Source organism: Rattus rattus, chromosome 9 (genome assembly GCF_011064425.1).
Source record: "Rattus rattus isolate New Zealand chromosome 9, Rrattus_CSIRO_v1, whole genome shotgun sequence".
In the NCBI taxonomy this organism is placed as follows: Eukaryota; Metazoa; Chordata; class Mammalia; order Rodentia; family Muridae; genus Rattus; species Rattus rattus.
In genome coordinates this window covers 81,239,620-81,246,351 of record NC_046162.1, presented here as the reverse complement: position 1 = coordinate 81,246,351, position 6,732 = coordinate 81,239,620, and positions in this window count along the sequence as shown.

Sequence of the window (6,732 nt, the reverse complement as noted above, 5' to 3'; positions counted from 1 at the left end):
GGGCCAAAATAGCCTTCTAGAACTCCCCACATTACACTGCATTTATAGACGGTAACACTGTGTAACCAAACAGCTGAAAGTTATAAGTTCTATACATGGACTCTACCCACACCCGCCCTCCACCCACCATAAAACACCTGCACAGTTCCTTTTAAAAAAAACTTAAGACTTCAGATTTTGGAATGATAGTTAGAGAAAATCAGTTATTACTAATTGAAAAAAAAATCTTGAAGACATGGCCTATTTATTTGAATTTGAGTTTCTTCAAGTTTAACTTTTTGGCTCCGTTCTCTCTCCCACTAAATGCAGCCATGCTTCTTACCAGGTCCTCTGTATCCCTCAGAGGAGGGAGGGAAAAGACACAGATCCCCTGGTCCTCACATGCATGCTATATGGGTATCTGATGGTTTGAGTCCATGAAAAAGGGCACTGTGGACAGAGCTGAGAGCAATGTCTTGTGGCTGTGTTAACCAAGCTTAGCACATCTATTTCAAAACAGCCAGGAATGGGGGAATAGAGAGATGGAGACCCAGGGAGCCCAGGGGAATTGTCCAGAGTGTGGGAATTAGTAAACACACTCCCCTTTCCTGCCATCTTACCAGTTGTCTCACCGGTAGGCAACCCTGTCTCCTTCGATCTCTTATGCCATCATTTGTGAAACGGTGACAGTCACTTGGGAGAATGACTTTTCTCTGTGATGGAGAAGTGGCTTGGGGATCCTTTTAACTAGGAGGGGCCTCACCCATCTCTCCGATTTCCTGACTTTGGTTTTTATTTGAAGAATCCTGCTGTTCTCTGTTCTAAAGTCATCCATCTTTGTCATCACCTGAGGCTACAGCTTCTTCTGAGTGGCCAGGGATCTACAGCAGAGGGACTGCACCAGAGACATTAAACTCTGTGACGTTTATATGGACTCTGAACTCAGCAGAGATGGATTGAGGCTGCCATAAAGCCTTGGGGTAGCCAGGCAAACAAGGCTAAGGAGACCATCTAAAGACCTTAGGAAAAGTAATAGCTTCCCCCATCCCCTTCCCCACCCCTGCAGAGGTCAGCTCATGTCTTGCTTAGGAAATGGGGAAGGCAACTGAGTCATCTTTAAATAGCACTGGGACTCCTTTTGGCCATGGACATACCAATAGCTAACACAGCCAACCAGACACTTATAGCACCCCACTTCGAAGCCTCCCCATCAACCAGCTCTCTTAGCGGAATAAAGAGAAGATAGAGAATCAAGCGAGACCTCACATGCCCACCATGTCACCCTGGCAGGGATCCTCACTATCATGTATCCTCTCTGTCCGTCTTCATGTGGTTTATGTGCAGGCTGGACCAAGATGGACAGAGCTCTGATCTCACGCTCTACATGCTCATCCTGCAGAATAGACCCGAAGGCAGCAGCGTGCCTGGGTTTGGATCGCCAGCATGGTGGGGCCCACTTTACCTGATCCAACGGGTATCAGGAACCAGAGTGAAAGAAAATGATCTCTACCACAAAATGATCATTTCTTTTAATAGTTAACGGTAGCCAGTTATGCAAGCACTTCACGTGACTGAGCTGGCTGCAAGGAGAGTGCCCACTTGTCAGAAATGGGTCTCCCCCACCCCTGACCCTTACAGTTCTGCATGGCAGTGTGTGCACTATCTCAGACTACTATGTACATGCCTGTTCACATTCTTTGTGCGTGGTCTGCCTGCAGTGAACTTTGGAAGATGCACACATTAACATATATATGTATGTGCATACATACACAAACACCTCCCATATATATCCCATACAGATATATATCCCATATATATATATATGAGGTGTACACACATTATGTATGTATACACACATATATGTATATACACATATATATGTGTATATTACATATGCATATATAATTTAAACAACACTATCACAAGCACATTTGCACATTTAAAAGCTCATCAATGACAGAGAAAGCCCCACATTTATCCACGGAGGAAGAAAACAATTAATTTGACTTACCAGCTTAAGCTCTTTGAGGCAGCAGAGGAACAAGTTGCTGGTAAGTGTCCAGTGCTTTCATTCAATAAATCACATTGGCTCTGCTTTCTCCTGTAGCTCAGCCTCTGCGCAAAGCAAGCGAACCTCCTTCCTATTCTGTGCAAAGAATAAAATGCGAACAGGATCACTCCAGGCAAGAGCTGAAGTCCATGATCACTAAGCTTCTTCTAAAACGAAATAAAAGCAGGAACGAGGCATTGGGGGGAGGAGGGTAGAGGGAGACAGCTTGGCTTGGAGTCTAGGTATATTCTCAGGACTGCAGCGGGAAGGCTGGATTTCTCAAGTGTGTGTGTGTGTGTGTGTGTGTGTGTGTGTGTGTGTGTGTGTGTCGTAAAAGAGGACCATGACTTCTGTGTGTGTTTAGCCTATTGTATCTGCAAGGACCATTCAGAATGGCGCTCAGAAACAAGCTTCAGGGCACACAATACTGAATCGAAATCTGCTGTCACTCACGGGTTCACAAAGGGACAGTGAGGCAGCCAGTGCGCTCTGCACCCCATGAGTGGAGGGGAGAATTATCACCTGTGACTCAAGAGCCCCGTCAAAGACTCCCACAGCTGCCGGAGTTCAGAAGCACACAGGTGGCCGCCACATCCCCTCCCTCCTCTGCACTTCTGGTAGGAGTGAGGGGGGGGGCCCTTAAGAGAAGTGAGGCTGCTCAGCCCAGGCATGGTTTTGAGTAGGAGTGAAACAGTAGTCAGCAAACATGGGGCTCAGGATCCCATGAGGCTTAGCCTCATGAAGAAGATTCCAATGCTGTTTCTGTGCCAGCCACATATGGGTGTACCTGGCTCCTTCCCCAGTACTTCACATGACTCATGCAACACAAAAAATGGATTTCCTAGAAAGCCATACAAGAGGGCTTCTTTTAGGTCTCCCTCTGAGATAAAAAGTGCAACGACCTTTGTACATGTCGCTTATGTTAGGGAGGCTTTGCTACTGTGCTCACATGTAGCACACACACACACACACACACACACACACACACACACACACACACACACACACACACAGCCCTAACCTAGCAACAGCATTAAGGATCTTTCTAGAGCTCTATTCAGATAACTCTGTCTGCCAAATGAATGCTAGCTGCTTCAATGACTTCAGATATAATTTTGGATTCTGATTAGACACCCCGTCTGCTTTGTCATTTATGCCCGGAGACAAATCGACCTCTAAAATTCGAATATGAGTCTCTAGTGAATCAGGAGACTGACTCTTGGTCATAAGCGGAGGGGTAGAGTGTTAATTTGGGGTTGGTCATGTCCTAAGATAATGGACAAGGAATCTTGTATTCATGAAAAAAAAAAATCTTCCTTTCTGGAGACATCCTGGCGCCTGCCAGCTCACTCTGACAAGTGGCAGGTGGTTCTGAAGCTGGAATTTGAGGTAAGAAAGTGACTCAGAAGGGGCTGAGGAAGTCTCTCAGTTGGTGGAAGGCTTGACTAACCTGTACTTCTCTCCTCGGGACCCCATCAAACGGGGCATGGTAGTACATGTCTGTAATTCCAGCACTCAGGAGGTAAAGACAAGAGGATCAGAAGTTCAAGTTAACGTAGGGAGTTAGAAGCCATCCTGGGACACGCAAGATGTTATCTTGGAAAAAAACTGTGACTCAGAAAACTAGACAACTTGTTGGCCCAAAGGAGGAGCTCACCTTGGATTTCCACAGATGTCTTACCTTTTCTATTCTTAGAGAGTCTGGAGCTCACACTATCTCCGAACATTTGTCCTTTTATAAAAAGCTTAGTTGGGGGAGGGGGCGGGGAGGTATGTGCACGAATGTGCCTGTGTGCACGTGTATGTGTGAGCATGCGTGTTCATGCTACAGTGCATGCAGAGGTTAGGAGACAACTTACAGAACTTGGTTCATTCTCTTGTTCCACCCCAGGAGCCCTGAGGATGGAACCCAGACCTTCAGGCTTAGGGGAAGGCAGGCACATCAGCTGGGAGGCTGAGCCATCTTGCTGGTCCTATCCTCCTCCCTTTCTGTCTTTGTCTACATCTCTCTACGGAGCAGCATTGCTCTGAATAATCTAATTAGGGACACTTCCGGTCCAGGTGGGCCAGACAACCATTTTCCATCCAGGAAACAGACTCCTCTTTTGCAGTTTAAACCAAGTGACTTCCAGGTTTGCCATGACATCTAGAAGATTTTGACTTTAGTGCGGATTTACTTTGATTCCATCTGGTAGAGTAAGTCATGTGACCCCGAGTAGTTCTATCAAAATCAGAGACTACTTGTAGGTGGCTCGATGGGGAATGTGTCACAGGTTCCGTCTTCAGTGCACCCCTGAGAGGATATGACAAGACGTCTCTTGTCAGAATAGCATAACTTCTGGGAGCTTGTTGAATATCCAAAATGCTCCGAAACCTCACACATTGTGCATACAGATACAGCAACAACTAATGGAGAAGTCCATGCTGTGAAACAAAACTACTAAAAACGTTGTATTAAAACACTGTCAGGTTATATGGCGTATGGTATATGAGAAACAAATGAGTTTGCATTTAGACTTGCCTCAAAAAATCCTTGGATGCCTCATTCTATGTGTAGAACTGTTTCAAAAGCTGAAATCTGAGACATATTTTAATCCCAAGCAATTGGGGTAAAAGGTAATTAATCTGCACTCAATGTCAGGTCAAAAGGTCCAAGTCCTTGCCAACGGCCCTAAAAGACTCCTCTAGTCACTGATCTAGTCTTCAATGTGCATTTATTCATGCTCTTAGTAAATTAGATACACTGTGTCACACAACCACATGTTACCTACAGGTGTAAGGTGCTGGGCGCACCTTAGGAACAGCATCCCTTCACTGAGCCTGCCTACCTAATGTCCCTGCCCTCCCTACTTGCAGTCAGCCTCACAGTCACTTTGAATATATTTTGGTTCCTTAGCTATGCCGGGTGTTTTCTTAATGCCAGGCCTTTGCACACCATGTTCTGGCTGGAGGCTCAGCCCCTTTGTAATGGTTAACTTCTCTACCTCCTTGAAGTTCCAGCTTAAACCTCTTGGTTTTCCTGAGCCTCAGAGGTCCTTGCTCTGTAGTCCAAGATGTGGCACCTGGTGCTCTCTCTCCCCATCACCCTTTGGCACACTTGTTGGGTATCGTTCATCTCCTTTGCGTTGTAGAGCTTGAGTGACTTTCGGGTCTCTTGTTCAATGCTGTGTTCCTGTGTCTAGCAGAGTTCCAGACATGTGGAAGGCATTCAATAAATGCACAGTGTTTCATCAATGTGCATAGCATGTACTTGTTGAATATTGAATAAATAACCGAAAACCCCAGAAGACAAATGAGAGGAGGTCTCAGGATGTCAAGATCTTGACGTTTTCTTGGTGTGCCCTGTCTACGTTTCCTCGCCAGGCTTATGCACTGAAGACTTGTCTCCTCTGACTAATTCTTTTCAATTACTCTCAGCCCATACGGATCACACCCTTGCTCCGTCTCCCACTCCCAAGCACTTTCACAGCACGTTCTTGCTTTTTTGTTCTCCAGATGTTTCCTGAGGTTTGTGTCATGTCTACAAACTGGTATTCTCCGTAACTCTTAGCATAAGCCTGCAATTAGCAGATGCTTGATTCAAGGAACAGCAGGCACTCAAATGGGGAGTTTGACGATCAGAGTCTTGTAGGAAGATGACTCTGGTTTGTGGGGGATGGATGGCTCAGATGAACCAGACTGAAAGGGGAGTGTACTAACGACTACAGCACAGACTCAGGATCTCAAAGCAGACTTCGGCTCTCTTTTCCTTCCCCGCCTCCATGTCCTAACACCAGTGCCCTCATTTGGGAACGCTGTGAACGTTCCTTCCACTCTCAGAATGTCCCTCCACCCAGTTCCACCCCCACAGTCCTCTTCCTTGCTTAGGTTGTCATCACGCCTCACTGATTCGATTAAAAAGTCCTTTGAAGAAAGGGACGACAATTTTATTTTTCTCTCCTGCAGCCCCTGCAGCTCTTGGCCTATTGCCATGCAGATAATAACTGCCCAGCGAACTCTTAAGGGAAGCATTTGTGAAGTTGGATGGTTGGACAGGCATGGGAGAGAATGGGACTATCTTTCCAAAGACAAAAAAAGGAGTGTTTTCGTGACAGAGATGCAAATGACCATAGTACAGGTGGGGATAAATAAGTCCTCCTTCACAGGATCTGAGGGCTGTGAGCAGGGGACAGTTGGTCACTTCCTTCTGAGACGTGTAGGGAGGAGCTAAAGAAGGTTGTACTGTTATTGGATGTGGAGGAATGAAGACTCCTGCAGATTGGCAAGGAGAGGAGTCCAAGGCACGGAGGCCCTTGGACTGTGGTAGGGATGAATAGTTTCTGGGACTATGCAGTAAACAGTCATAGATGAACCCATTAGAACTTGTCTCTCAGTGCAGGCCTGGGGAGGAATTGATGCTGTGTAGACTTCCTACTGGTAGTGACAAGGATACCTCAAAAAAAAAAATGCTAGGGTAGATGAGCAAGATCCCTCAGGTCTGGGCTGGAGTAGAGTGAACCCCAAAACAGGGAGATGCTAATGCTCAGGGCCCATGACAAGTAAACTAAGAGACAAGAGCAAGTCGCACTTCGAGGGGTAGAGATGGACTTGTTGACAGAAAGAAGCAAAAAGGTTTTCAAAGTTTTAATCTACAGGGGCTCATTTCTAGGATATGCATTCAGTTCAGTTGGTGTATATATTTGATGTGTTTGTTCTTAGGCCTT